Here is a 15,667-nt window from a genome sequence, read left to right on the forward strand (position 1 = left end):
TCGGGGGACGAGCACCTGCAAAATGAGAAGTCCACACTGACCGGAGGCGGCTCCGGCGGAGACCCTCCGACGGTCAAGTCAGAGAGGTGACTGGGCAACAGCGAAATGAAGACAGAGAGCTCGATCGAGAGAGAGAGAGGGAGAGAGATAGAGAGGAGCGAGCCTGTGGTTTTGGAGTCGAGAAGTGAAGTCCCCTGCACTGTTGCCTTCCCCGATTTATATAGTGGAGCACGGTATGGCGCCGCCATTAATGGCGCGGACAAGTGAGGAATTGTCAACTCACTGTAGACTGTCAGAGTCGCCGTGAAAGTGTCATGTCACCGTGGGGCTGTCAAATCACTAGGGTTGACAATGCCCTCGGCGGGACAATGCCCCTAGGTAGCCGTGCCGCATGCGGCTTGTCAGAACTGACAAGCCCTGGCGATTGTTCGACGATCGGAGGAGCCGACCAACCCTAGGTCGGTGGCCAGCTGAGTGACGTCGGGCCCCTCTGTTGGTCGGCGAGTCTTACGTGAGTCGGCCATCGGACCTCCGGGTCCAGTCGGTCGGGAAAGACGCGCCCGACATATCCTCAGTCGGTGATGGGCCGTTAAATGGCTGGTGATGGCGTCCGTCAGTCGGTCGCTTCCGGCTGTCAGTCGGTCGGTCGGTCCCTCCGGCCATCGGTCGGTCGGTCGGTCGGTCGGACTGTCGGTCCGGTCGGTCATCGATCGGTCGGTCGGACTGTCGGTCCGGCCGGTCATCGGTCGGTCGGTGGGTATTCCCCAACAGTACCAAAAAAGAACATAGACTAAAAGTAGTTAAACAACCACTTCCACACCAGCAAGAACTACTTCTCTCTATTTGACTTACCTTGAAACAAGCCCATCATGACATTCTCTATTCTGTTATTAAAGACATTCACAAAAATCTTGCACCGGCCTATCCATTTTCTGCAGTGGTAAAAGTTCAAGGAAATTCATCTGAAGGGAAACTTATGAGTTAGCTGCTTCATATAAATTTGCTAACAGACACACGTTATCTTATTTTTCCCTTTTTTTTTTTGGATTGATAAGAAATATAAAATGTTAGTAGATAAAGTTTTGTTCTAATAAACACAGATTTTGTAGTGAATACCGCTGCAAGGTGGGGTGCGTGGTGCTGGAGGAGAGCCAATCGCTATTACATTGTTTTGCATAGGACCTGAACTAGTAAACGGGGCTGTGCTAGGATGGGATACCTTTAACATGGAAAATATATTTTGGGGCAATCGTTATGCACCCACAATAATTGTCAATTTGTCAGCTTCATGGTCGACCAACAATAAATCTATGGGTTGCACTAATTATCTCTTGTCATAAGGTAAGAGAATTGTTCGTACACGTGAAACGGGAGCAATGTAGCGTCCCTCGTTTGGCATTGTTATTTTAAATCAATTGATCCTAGCATGGCTTTAAGAGCTTTTAATGGAAGTAATCTCTGGCTCTCATGTACACTATTATTTTGCCAGCTAATTTGTAATCCCCAACCTAACTCTTGATGCAGCAGAGTTTTGATAACTGCCGCAGAACACTTTCATTGCGAAGAACTTCTTGATTACCTTCTTCGTCCACAACAAATCTCTGTTAGATGGTTTTAATTGACCTAATGGTCTTTTTATTCCCCTTTTCTTTTTGACAGAAACTACATATTATATTATTAAATTAAGCTCTCATCCTAGGTCAACATAATAAGAAAGTATCTATCTTCTTTTCGAGAAGTGTAGAGAGTAGTGGGAAGAACCCAACTACTAGGGCGTGGATCCTCTGCTATGCATGCGATGCACCGCACAATGCGGTGCATTGCATGCACTGTCCATCGCATGATGGGTGGTAGCGCAGCCATGCGCAGCACGCATTGCACAGCCCGTTGCATGCGTGGGCATGCACGCTGTGCACCGCACTGTGCGGTGTTGCAGTGCATAGCAGAGGATCTGTGTGCCAACTACTAATCAATTTTATTCATGGAGAAAGTTTAAGGCTTTACAGATAGATATTACAATTTTGAAGTTCCCTGCTTAGACAAGAGATGACAACAATAGACTTTACAATAGAAAAGATTCAAAAGGAGACTTTGATAATTGTATTTGTGAAGTAAGAAGATTAGAAACCAAAACAGGGAGACTCAACGAGTAGTATCTATACAAAAGTTGCTTTGCGTTGGATCTCATGAGAATCACAATGCAGCTATCTCCATCATTGTCTCCCATCCAAGCAACTTGTAATACAGTGGATAAAGAGCCAAGAGCTAGAATCATGTTATGGATAATGAAGTCTTAATATGACAAGGTCCATCCAAAACAAAATTAGCCCATCCAAAACATAAAAATGCAGTAGAGCATTACCCTGTACCAACAGCATAACCTGTAGTTGAAAAGGAAGCATGTAGTATAGTAGCAAATGGCTAAAAGGGCTTACTCATCCTTATTTTCAGAGATTAGCATCCACAAATCCTCCTTTCAGCAGATATCTGGCCAAAGAAACCGCCCTAGAGAGTCCGGTGTGTTTATAGAGAATGGTCCATTCTTGAAACCAGCATATCACATTTCTGAAAATATCCTTTTCAGCTGAAATTTTTCTTAGAAAAATTCTGAAATTTCTTTCCCCCTAGCAACTTGAAATCATATCTGCTACTAGCATGAAGATTGGATCAAAGGATTTGAAATGCTGTTTAGAATAATTAGAGCAAAATTGTGATAAGGTGGAGGGCACAGGAGGAGATTTCAGCCGGTCACAAATCCAAAACCAGAGTTTGGAACCAAATTAAAGAGCAATGAGAAAGTATCTATCACGTGTTGTCTCCTCTTTATTTACTTTTGCAGAATTTTAGATTAAGGTCAGAGTTGTTTCTTATTTCCTGTAGAACGTGCATTGTGTTTTGATTTAGTATTTGTTTTATTAATGTTGTGGGCAGGCTGTGGGAGGACCTCCCTTAATAGTCCCACATCGGGCAACTCTGGTGTGTGCATGTGCTTAAGAGGGATACGGGCACACCTTCCCTCACGAGGCACCTTTTCCCATGGAGAGAGGACAAAACCGTGAGGCCGTCTACGTGACGCTGGGTCGGGGGGCACATCCCCCGGTGGAGCCCGATCAGGGGTCCCAGGGACAACCCCCGGTGGGGACCACGGGGCATAGCTCTCCGTCCGGACCTAGCCAGAGCGGGCAATACTTCGTGGGGCAGAGCGTGGCTGACCCCGATGACCGCTTGACACGTGCGCACAACAGTGGCGCGCCAGATAAGGGGCACCCGCCCCCTGTCCTCACATGCACCCTCCAGAGTGGGGGGCATGTTATGGGTAGGCTGTGGGGGGACCTCCCTTAATAGTCCCACATCGGGCAACTCTGGTGTGTACATGTGCTTAAGAGGGATACGGGCACACTTTCCTTCACCGTGAGGCCGTCTGCGTGACGTTGGGCCGGAGAGCACATCCCTCAGTGGGGCCCGATCAGGGGTCCCAGGGACAACCCCCAGTGGGGACCACGGGGCATAGCTCTCCGTCCGGACCTAGCTAGAGCGGGCAATACTTCGTGGGACGGAGTGTGGTTGACCCCGACGACCGCTTGATACGTGCGCACAACAATTAACACCCGCCACACTCTTCTTGTATAAGTAGTAGGATAGAAACAATAAAATGCAAGATTCACATAGAACATACCTAATTTGTCATAGGAAAAGATGCGAGATTCATATAAAGCATACCAGATTTCTCATCGGAAATGAACATGTCAATCTAAAAGGAACAAGTCTGCCATCCTTACATCCTTACATCCTTACAAGTCTACCATCGCGGTAAGATTACCCAAACCTTGTGGGATACTTCCTGAGATATTATTGTGGGCAACGTCTAAGAGCTGAAGTGAAGATAAGAAGTGATAGCAGGGGAGGAATGCTACGACTTAACATATTCGAACTTAGACGAAGGTTCCTCAATGATGAAAGCCTCTTTCCTAACCAATTTGGAATTTTTCCATGGATTTTGTTCTCCTCGAGGTCTAAAACGACCAACTGATTGCTGTTCTTTAACGACGAAGGTATTTCTCCAATCAACCTATTATTGTTCAAATGCAGTGATTGGAGCCAAGACAAGGAACCTATTGATCTCGGAATCATCCCGGAGAGGGAATTGCTACTCAAATCTAAGACGAATCGAAGATGCACCAAATAACCAAGCTGATACGGTATATCTCCATGTAGGTCATTGCTATTTAAATCCAAAAGTAAAAGATGTTTCAGATTACCAAGCTCGGTTGGTATTGGACCAGTGATTTTGTTTGTTGAGAGATCAAGATAAGTAAGGCATGTAGCATCCCCAAACTCTGAAGGAATCGACCCTGATAACTGATTACTACTCAAATTGAGTTTGTATAAGACAATCAAATTCCCCAATTGAGGTGGGATCGTTCCGGACAATAAGTTGGAAACTGAGCTCGGGTCTACTAAGTTGGTCATGTTCCCGAATGCCGCTGGAATGTCACCAGAGATGTTGTTGCCATCCACGTGCAAGTAGGTAAGATTCTTGCATTCCCCCCATTCTGGAGACAGTGTTCCCGTCAATTGATTGCCGGTGAGATGCAAGAAGGTTAGAGCAGGATGGATGTTGAAGGCTTCCGATATGTCTCCAGTGAAGTGGTTCCACTCCAATCGGACTCGGACTAGTTTCGAGCAGTTGCGCAAGCAAGCCGGCAGGGGGCCCTGAAGTTGTTGACAGCCGCTATCAAGGACCGAAGAGCAAAGCCCTTGCATAAATCTGGAGGCAATTCCCCTGAGAAGCTATTGTTTGAAAAGATGACACTGTTCAAATGCCCATTCTGGCCGAGGTATCGAGGGATGTGACCACTGAGTTTGTTGTTCAAGACCGAAATGAACTCAAGATTTCGAAGCTGAGCAATGGTGTCCGGCAGCTCACTCTCCAATTGGTTGTTGCTGAGGTCAAGGCTAGCCAGTGCCGTCATGTTTCCGATCTCTGCTGGGATTGTGCCGTTCAGATTATTTTTCATGAGGGCTAGGGAAGTGAGCTGTGCGAGGTTTCCTATTATCCCAGGGATTGGACCACTAATTGAAGTGTCGGATAGATCCAATAGCTGCAAGTGGGCCAGCCTCCCGATCTCTGGAGGGATTGAACCACTAATTGAGGTTACCGATAGATAGATCCAATTGCTGCAGGTTGGCCAGCCTCCCAATCTCTGGGGGGATTGGACCTGATAGCTTGTTGATGAAGAGTAATAGGAGTTGCAACTTTGTGGCCGATCCAATCTCCGCCGGGATTCGCCCATCAAGATGGTTGATGTAGAGACGAAGGTCGACCATCTCAAAGAGCTGACCGATCTCTGGAGGAATGGATCCATGGAACTGGTTGGTACGAAGGTCTAATGACGTGAGCTGGGAGAGAGCAGAAATGTTTGAAAGAATGGGGCCATGGAGATAGTTATGATGGAGGTTGAGCTTGGTGAGGCCGGGCAGAGAAGCAAAGTCTAATTCATGGAGGGTGCCGTTGAGGTTGGCATTGGGTAAGCTCAGCTTCACGATGCTGCCTGCGGAGTTGCAGCAGACACCAAACCATCCGCATGGGGTGGTAGAGTTGGCAAGGGACCATGAGCTCAGAGCATCTGGCTGAGACAAGCTGGACTTCCATTTGAGAAGAGCTTGTGCTTCGCTCGGTGCTCCGGCTTCCAAAAAGGAAAGGGAGATGAATAAAAGGAGGGGGAGGAGAAAAGATTGGATCGGGATTGTCTTCATGACAAAATGGTTGATTTCAGAGACTTCGGTTCTGGTTTTGTTACCTTGTTTTCGCGGCCAACTTATAGATATAACGAATGAGGGAGGGATAGGATGAGACGAAGGGAGTCAAAAGGAAGCTTGATTGAAGGGTGTCAAAAGTTTGGGGTGTAGCTTTGGTTATAAAGTAGTGGTTGAGGGCAGAGGCAAGAAGGTTCCTCGTAGTGCTTGACCGGGGGACTTGGAAAAAGTTGCGATATGGGTCAACAGGTCACCCACTGGCCTGGTGCATGGGACAAGTTTTTGTGTGATTTTGTACGAGGAAGTAATTTAATAAGACTTTCTCATCAATCCCCTGACTACTGACTACATTCTTCCACCAGTTGGCCAGACCCTTTCTTTGGCGTTGTTTTCCTTTACTCTCTAATTGAATATTGCTATCAAGCGAAGAGAGTCCAACAATCATGCGGAAAAACATTAACAGGGGCAGAAGTTGTCGTGTTTGATAACATTGCCAACAATTGCAGCTAATACATTAAAATAAATCTACATCCAGATTACTCTCTCCAAATAATCTCTCCAAGTCTTTTAACTAGAGGGACAACATATTTACTGCTAATCCTCAGCTTATTTATCCAATTTTTATCCATTCTACAAGAATAACAATTAAAAGCATAATTTATCATAAAAAGTAAAAGAAATAAAACATTTGATACCTCTTACGACTAGATTTTAATCATTTAAAATTTTATACAATATATCAAAAACATATCGACCGCTTATAATCTCAGCATCATAGCTTCAAATAAAGCTACTAGTTTCACCCTCTCGAGTCTCCTGTAGATACCATTTATGTTGCATCTTTTATACGGATTGTTGAGCTACTTAAAACTTAAGATACGTGCTATTATACAAATTTTTATTTTCGGAATTAATTTTATTCGGTATGAAAGAACTTGTTGACATTATCAGAATGATACCTTCTATCATTATTTTCATTATTGAGCATCCATGGCATTAAACTTCTCTGGTTTTTTTGGTAACCAATTAATTAAACTTCTCTTGTTGATGGGGATCTAATGAACATTGGACACCATCTTCTAGCTATGATAACATTCTTTGGAACACAACAGTAGAAGTCCATCCTTGTCATGAGAATTCGTACATACAGTAAAAGGATGTCCTCGGTCACACTATTGAGGTAAAGAGATAGATGTGTCACTGAAGGCAGTGGGGTGAACTTGGTGTAGTCTGGGTTCTCCAAGTAATTGGATCCAAGATCAAAGTAGCGTACCTTTCGGAGATTGCTGAGCTGATATGGGATCACCCATTGAGACTGTTGTTGTACAGACGGAGGTCGACCATCTCGGAGAGCTGACCGATCTCTGGCGGAATGGATTCAATGAAGTTGTTGCTGCTGAGGTCTAATGACGTAAGCTTGGACAGAACAGAGATGTTTGAAGGAATGGAGCCGTAGAGGAGGTTGGTATTTGATAGAATATGTAATGGTGGTGGAACATATAACAATAGTATGAGAAACTATATAAAAAATAGACAGTATAACTTTTTCTCACAAATCCTCTTTTTTCTTTTTCTATTCTTGATACCACTTCACCACACCATACATTCTACAACAATCACCTATTTATAGGTTAAGAAATGACCTTTTGACTCCCCTAATAAATTTATCATTTGGACTTCCCATGTGACTCTTGGATTTTTCATGTGCTCTTGTTTTTGCCACTTCAATTAACTTTACAAAATGACTTTCGATTTCTTCAAATATATTTAATATTTACTTTTTTCCAACACCCCCCCTTAAACTTAATTGTTCTTTCTTCATCATGCCAAGAGAACTTTTCAACTTGGTGAAGAGCTCTGTTCCTAATGGTTTAGTGAATATGTCGGCAACTTGATCTTGTATCTTCACATATAGTAGCTCTACTTCTTTGTTCTTCATATGTTCCCGAATTGAATGAAAACGCACATCAATATGCTTGCTTCTTGATGATACACCGGGTTCTTTCCTAGTGCAATAGCCGACTTACTATCAATGCTTATCTTGGTAGGTTCCTTTGCTCAAAATGAACTTCCTTCAGCAAGCTTCTTAGCCATATAGCATGTGATACACATGCGGATGCAGCAACATATTCGGCTTCACATGTAGAAAGAGTAACAATAGATTGCTTCTTTGACATCCATGAAAAAGCTGCATCTCCCATAGAAAATACAAATCCGAAGTACTCTTTCTATCATTCATGTCTCCAGCCCAATCACTATCCGAATAGCCCACAAGTTCAAAGTTACTATAATGAGAATAAAATAGTCCATCAGTAATAGTACCTCGGATATAACGAAGAATTCTCTTCGCTGCCTTCCAGTACATTAATTTGGGCTCCTCCATGAATCTGCTGACTAGGCCGACTGCATATAGAATATTTGGCCTAGTACATGTCATGTACCTCAGACATCCTACCAAGCTTCTATAGAGAGTAGGATCCATAATCTCTCCTTCATCTTCTTTTGACAGCTTTGCTCCATAATCAACGGGGGTGCTTATAGGATTATAATCTTTCATCTTGAATTTCTTCAAGATTTCTTTGTATAACCTTCTTGGGATAAGAAAATTTTTTTTTGATATTGTTTGATCTCTAAACCTAGAAAATATATTATTAACCCCATGTCTGTCATCTCAAACTCCTTCATCATGGCATGCTTGAACTCTCAAACATTTGTGGATTATTACCTGTAAAAATAAGATCATCCACATGCAAACACACAAGTAGAATGTTAGAATTTTCTCCTTTACATACACAGCATGCTCATAGGACATTGCTTGAAGCCATTTGCTTTGAAGTAGCCATCAATTCTTGAGTTCCATGCTCTTGAGCTTGTTTTAAACCATAAAGTGCCCTTAGCTTTAAAACCTTCTCTTCATGTCCCTTCTTCACGTACCCTTTGGGTTGTTCAACATATACTTCTTCTAGAAAGCCATTTAGAAATGTCAACTTCACATCTAACTGGTAGATGTTCCAATTATTCTATGCAGCCAAAGAAATCACCAGGCGAATTATCTCCATGCGTGCTACGAGAGCAAATACCTCCTCGTAGTCAATTCCGGCTTGCTGCTTGTAGCCTTTAGCTACTAATTGAGCCTTATATTTCTCGACCTTTTCTTCTGCATTCTTCTTTACCTTATATACCCATTTCACTCCAGTGGGTTCATGACCTTCTGGAAGAGTAATAAGCTTCCATGTGTTATTCTTCTGGATTGCCTTCATCTCTTCATTCATGGCCATTCTCCAGTTTTCATTCTTCACTGCTTCTTCAAAAGAAATTACATCCTCATTAGCATATAAACAAATGAGATTAAGGGAACTCGTCACCTCATAGAGATCTTGAATGCTTCTTGTCTTTCTGGATTCTTCATTTGAAGATGGAGATCTCGTGCTAAGTGATGAAGGTGGTGTGGGATCTTCAACTTGAGCCTTCACTTGTTCTTCTTCTTCTTGCACCTCTATCATGTTGGTGCTCCATTTTCAGATTCCTTCTTCATTGAACTTCACATCACGGCTTATGAGGATCTTCTTGTCTTTGGATCATAAAGTTTGTATGTCTTGGATCTCTAATCATATCCTATAAAGATGCAAGGATAACTCTTGTCATCAAGCTTGCTTCTCCTTTGATCTAGATGTGTGCATAGGCAATGCAACCAAACACTCTCAGATGAGATACATCTGGCCTATATCCATTCATGCTTCTGAGGGGTCCTTCCTTCAAGATTCTTTGTTGGGTAGCGATTGAGAATATATACCGCACAGTTCACAGCTTCCGTCCAAAACTCTTTTGGCATTTCTTTTGGCTTCAGCATGCTTCTCACCATGTCAAGAATGGTCCGGTTCTTCCTTTCTGCTATGTCTTTCTGCTGAGGTGAGTATGGTGCAGTCAAAGTCCTCCAAATACCTTGAGATTTGTAGAACTCCTCAAATGCCTTCGAGGTGAACTCTCCTCCTCGACCTGATCTAAAGCTTTGATTTTGCATCCGTTTGGTTCTCCACAAGAGCTTTGAACCTTTTGAATATCTCCAGGGCCTCACATTTCTCCTTCAAGAGGTACACCCAATTTTTCTACTAAAATCATCAATAAATGTTAGAAAATAATGACGACCTCCAAATGAGGCCGATGTGATGGGACCACAAATATCCGTATGGATGAGTTGCAAAGGCCTTCAGGCTTGATGAAATGACTCTTTGGGAAGCTAGCTCTTGAGTGTTTTCCAATAATACATCCTTCACATATTCCTTCAGGGGTATCCTCAATGAAGGTAATCCTTTACCATCCCTTCGAAGATAAGAGTTTCAAGGAACCAAATTCACATGCCCGAACCTCAAGTGCCATAGCCATGTGTCATCCTTCATGCATGCACTCAAGCACTTTGTCACAACATACTTGATGTTCAATATAAACATTCGGTTCTTGGTTATAGGTACTTTTGCAATTAGCTGATCATATTTTCTTAAGTAAAGATATCTACCTTCCATAACAACATCAAATTCTTTTTCTAATAATTGACCAAGACTTAAGATATTTATTTTCATATTGGGCACATAGTAAACATTAGAAATGAACTGTTGAGAACTATCCTTGAGTTGAATTAGGATTTTACCTATCCCCTTCACTTGAACTTTTGAGGTATCACCGAAAGAAACATTGCCTTCCACTGTCTCATCTAACTCTTTGAACATGTTTTGTACCCGACATATGATTGCTTGCGCGGTATCCAATACCAAATATTTTCATTGGAAGCTTCTTTCCCTTCTCTGCTGTAGCAAGATACCATCTTCTCCTTCCTCCTTCTTTGCATAGTTGACCTTCTCATGCACTTGGTTATTCTCATTATGGTAACATTCTAAAGAGTAATGACCATATTTACCACAAGTATAACATTTAATTTTATTTATTCTTCTTTTAAATTTTTTTCCCAAAGGGACCTTGTGTGCTTTCTTCATTAGGTAAACTCCTGTGCCTCCTCTTCCTCTGCATGTCAAAGGAACCTCATCCTCGTCCATGATCGTATCCACGGGTATAACTATGACTGTGATTTATTTGACTGCTTTCGTAGTTGGGCCATTCTTCTCATTGATGGTGAGCTTGCACTTCAAGCTTGCTCCAAAGATTCTTCTTTCGCATCAAGATCCTCTGCTCATGGCTTGTAGAGAACCCATGAGTTCATCAACTGTCATAGTGTCCACATCTTTGGACTCTTCAATTACAGCCACAATATAGTCAAACTTCTGATCCAAGGATCTTAGGATCTTCTCCACTACACGCTTGTCCTCCACATTCTCACCATTTCTTTTTATTTGGTTTACATTAAAAGAACCTTTGTGAAGTAATCCGAGATGGATTCTCCTTCCTTCATCTTCAAAGTCTGAACTCGCCTCTCAACATTTGGAGGCGCACCTTCTTCACTTTCTCAAGCCCTTATGAGCATTCTCGAGGATCTCCCAAGCTTGCTTCGAGTTGGTGGCACAAGCAACCTTCTCGAATCCGGCTTCATCTAGCCCTTGATAGATGAAATAAAGGGTCTTCTTGTCTTTTTTCTTTGATCGATAAGCACCGTTCTTTGCGCCGCCGTTTGTGCATGGTCATCTTGGGTTCTTCATATCCCTTTTCAACAACCTCCAAATATCTTGGGAGCCTACAATGCCTTCATCTGGATGCTCCAATTCTCATAATTGGTGATGGTGAGTCGTGGAATGGGAATTGCATGCTGTTGGATATATTTCCAACCTCCAGCTCTGATACCACTTTGATAGAATATGTAATAGTGGTGGAACATACAACAATAATATGAGAAACTATATAAAATAATAGAGCAGTACAACTTTTTCTCACAAACCCTCTCTTTTCTTTTTCTATTCTTGATACCATTTCACCACACCATACATTCTACAACAACCACCTATTTATAGATATAAGAAATGACCTTTTGACTCTCCTAATAAATTTATCATTTGACTTCTCATTAATCTTAGATTTTCCATGTGACTCTTGATTTTTGCTATTCAATTAAGTTTAAAAATGACCTTTCGATTTCTTCAAATATATTTAATATTTACTTTTTTCCAACAGTATTGAGGTTGAGCTTGATGAGGCTGGGAAGAGAAGCAAAGTTAATTCATCGAGGGTGCCGTTGAGGTTGGCATTGGGTAAGCTCAGCTGCACCACGCTGCCTGCGGAGTCGCAGCGGACACCAAACCATGTGCATGGGGTGGTAGAGTTGGCGAGGGACCATGAGCTCAGAGCATCTGGCTGAACCAAACCGGACTTCCATTTGAGGAGAGCTTGTGCTTCAGTCTGTGCTCCGGCTTTCAAGAAGGAGAAGGAAAAGAATAAAAGGAAGGGGAGGAGAAATGGCTGGATTTGGACCGTCTTCATGGACGGAGGATTGTGGATTGAAGAGAGATTGGTTTTGCTTTTGTTACCTTGTTTCCATGGCTGAATGGAGAATTGCTTATAGATATAATGAATGAGGGAGGGGTAGGGAGAAGACCAGGAGGGAGTCAACCAAGCCAATGTTTTTCCTGTCTTTCAGGAGATACAATTTTTCCATAGTGCCGAAAAGAATATATTCCTTGTCAACCACAAGCATCAAGACATTCATCAAAAAAATTCATCAAAAAAAAAAAAAAAAAACATAAGCATCAAGATCAAGCTGGGTCAAATCAAAGACACTTTCATTCAACATTACACCGAGCTTTTTGGATCTTTGACTAATAAAACAAACTCAGCTGCCGAATGGGAAAATTTGTTCACGGGCAAGCAGATCGACTTAGCAGATTTGGATTAACTTTTTACAGCAGAAGAGATCAATAACGCAATTTAGTTTATCAATGGACAAGGCATGAGATCGAGACAGACTTCCAGCATCTTTTACCAAAGATATTGGGAACTAATAAAGATCGCAGCCATAATTTATGTTTAGTCATAAAAGAAATTTGTTGGAAAAAGATAAATTTCATTGGTACCTCTAGTAACTACTGTGGCCAACACCCCCTCGGTGCCTGACGAACGCAATTTTCCTTTGTACTGTAACACATCTGTATTATAATAAAAAAAGGGTGGTCTAACCTTCTCTTCAAATCAAAAAGAAGAAGGAGAACAGAAAGAAGAGATAATATATGGCATCTGGCTTCTTAAATTTCATTAGAAGATTTTGATCCAAAATCCATAGTATAAGGATGAGAGAGAGAGAGAGAGAGAGAGAGAGAGAGAGAGAGTCATGCACGACTCCACACGGCATGACGACTTACATAACCTTGTTATCAAATGGGGATGCTATTTTCCAGGTTCAATGACAACTACTCCTTGTTCAAGCTTGATTTTTCTGATGAGAAATTTCACCAATATTGCTTTCTGATTGTTTGACTGAGAAGATTTTTAGGGAACTGACTATACTTGCAGAAGTGTCGCGCACGTTGAAAATTTGCTTTCCTGATGAAAATGGTGGAAACAGTGAAAAATTCTTCGTTGCAAATGATGGAACAGGTATTGTAAAGAAGAAAATGAAGGCCTAATATACTTTAGAGAGATATCCATAGTTCAGGCACTGGGATTCTAGTTTTAACCTCTGGATGGATGGCATATCTACCAACAAAGCTCATCTATTCTCCAATAATACTGCAAATTCTACATGGAAGAATCAACGAATTTGACCTCATCGTTGTTCCGTCTGCAATCATCCGCGGCTCTCAGTGCTTTTTCATGCACTGGGAAACGTCAATGAATGATGGATCACGTAAGATCAATCAAGGCCCATGAAAATATGTCAAAGTTCAAGCATCTAGCCTGATGCGATGGCCTTTTTCTTGCTGCAGGTGATGACCTCTATACAGTTTGTAAATATATGTTGTAAATACTTCGGACGCACTTTCCATTGTTACTAATAATTTTTTTTTTTTTTTTAAAAGAAGCAGAGTGTTGACTTCTATATTCCTCGGTGACTCTTGGCACAGTAGAAGCGTGATACTTAATGATGTTAATACTATTGATATCATCATGAATGGTTAAACCATTGTGTCTTTTATATATATATATATATATATATATTGCCTTTAATAGATTGGTCCTGATCTTAGCTTATTTCTTATATTCTTCAGTACTACAATTTTGCTAGAAGGTCCGATGATGGGCATCGTCTCCCATTTCAAACTGGGAGAGTTGCATCCACCACCTTCATTATAAAACTCAGATCCCCCATTATTCTTCTCTCTCTAGTCTTTTTTAGAGAGAGAAGCTCGGAGAAATCCTTTCCCCCGCTCCTCTTCGACAACCGACGCTTCTCCGGCGGCCCGGCCCGACGCCGGTCGGCCGCCGGGCCCCTCTCTCACTCTCCCTCTCCTCTCTCACTCTCCTCTCTTCCCTTCTCTCCTTCTCTCCCTCTCTTTCCCTTCTCTCTCGCTGTGCTTGAGCCCCCCTACCCCCTTCCTCCTTTCTCTCTCCGACCCCTCTCTTCCCCGATCTGCATGAGATCCCCCTGCCCCCTCTCTCCCCTTTCTCTCCCTCTCTCCCCCGACCTTCTGTGCTTCAGACACCCCCGACCCGTCTCTCTTCCCCTTCTCTCCCTCTCTTCCCCGTTTCTCCCTCTATTCCCGATCTGCTTGAGACCCGCCTGCCCCTCTCTCCCTCTCTCTCTCTCTCTCTCTCCCCCGATCCTCTGTGATTGAGACCCCCCCGGCTCCCCTCTCTTCCCCTTCGAGCCTTCTTCAGCGGACTCTTCCTTTCTTTGATGTCGGACGTTCGCCACCACCTCCCTATTGGGATTTGATATCTCGAGATTCGATCCATATTGAACCCACAAAAGTTCGGGTGAAAAATAAGTCCAAGAGATCAAGATTATCCAAAACGGAGCTCGGACGGAACAGATACGAACTTTTGAAGTCGGCACGTAATCCAGATGGTGGAGGATGCCGGCTTAGCGATGGCAGGACGCCGCCCAGTGCACGGCACATGCGGGCTCGGTGGGGGCGCGCGCCCAGGCGGGGCATGCGGCGCGGCCCAGCGCGCGCGGGGGCGGCCCAGGCACCCCCGCGGGCGCGGCCAAGGCCCGCGGCGGGGGGCCGGCTCAACCCAGGCACCTCTAGGGCCTGGTTTTCCCGATCCACCGTAGACCAGGCGGTCCACGCCGGGTCTGTGAACCGTGTGGCATTTTTCACGCATTTCGTGCGGTCCATGGTATTATTCTGTAGACCGATGTGTGATCGGACGGTATGGATTGATCCGGGACTCGATTCGACGGTTCAGGGACTTAATTGGAGTTGATTTAGGAGCATAAACCTAATCTAACACGGGATTAAGCCTATAAAAGGCCTGTTTGGGGAACAGTGGGGTGTGTGGTCCCGTGGCTTCTTTGTTCGTGAACAGACCCCGGCGGTTTGGTTTTTCATGAGAGAAGAATCTGTGGATGCGCCGTACAAAAGATCAAGAACCCGAAGAGAAGAGAGAGAGCCATATACTGTAGAGAGAATGAGCAGGGCTCTTGACAGCGGACAGGATCGCTTCAGGAGTTCAGGGGAGTCTTCCAAGAGAGAGAGCTTTTGTGAAGGAACTTTCTGTGAGAGAGAAATTGATGTATGAGGGTTGAGGGTGAGATCTTCTCTTATAAAATTTTTTTTTCATAGTGAAGTTTGCATGCCTTGGGAGGTGAGCCCTTTTGTGGCTGATCCACGTATTTTGATTATTTTATTTTTTTTTCTTTCTTCCTGCTACATCGGTGGTATTGAAAAGGTCCTGGGAGGTAGTGTCCGGCAGACATCCATCCAACAAGTGGTATCAGAGCGAGGCGGTACAAAAATGCAGATTGTAGCGATGGTGAGTAAGACTGAAGATGGAAAAGACAAGAACAATCAAGATGGAGATCCATAAATTT

The 15,667-nt window shown here is 43.3% G+C and overlaps 1 pseudogene; it reads right to left on the reverse strand.

Annotated features, from left to right (window-relative positions):
- Positions 1-3,791: 3,791 nt before the first annotated feature.
- LOC140857230 (uncharacterized) lies at positions 3,792-12,213 on the reverse strand (annotated as a pseudogene).
- Positions 12,214-15,667: the final 3,454 nt, after the last annotated feature.

This window comes from Elaeis guineensis, chromosome 4 (assembly GCF_000442705.2).
Source record: "Elaeis guineensis isolate ETL-2024a chromosome 4, EG11, whole genome shotgun sequence".
Taxonomy (NCBI): domain Eukaryota; kingdom Viridiplantae; phylum Streptophyta; class Magnoliopsida; order Arecales; family Arecaceae; genus Elaeis; species Elaeis guineensis.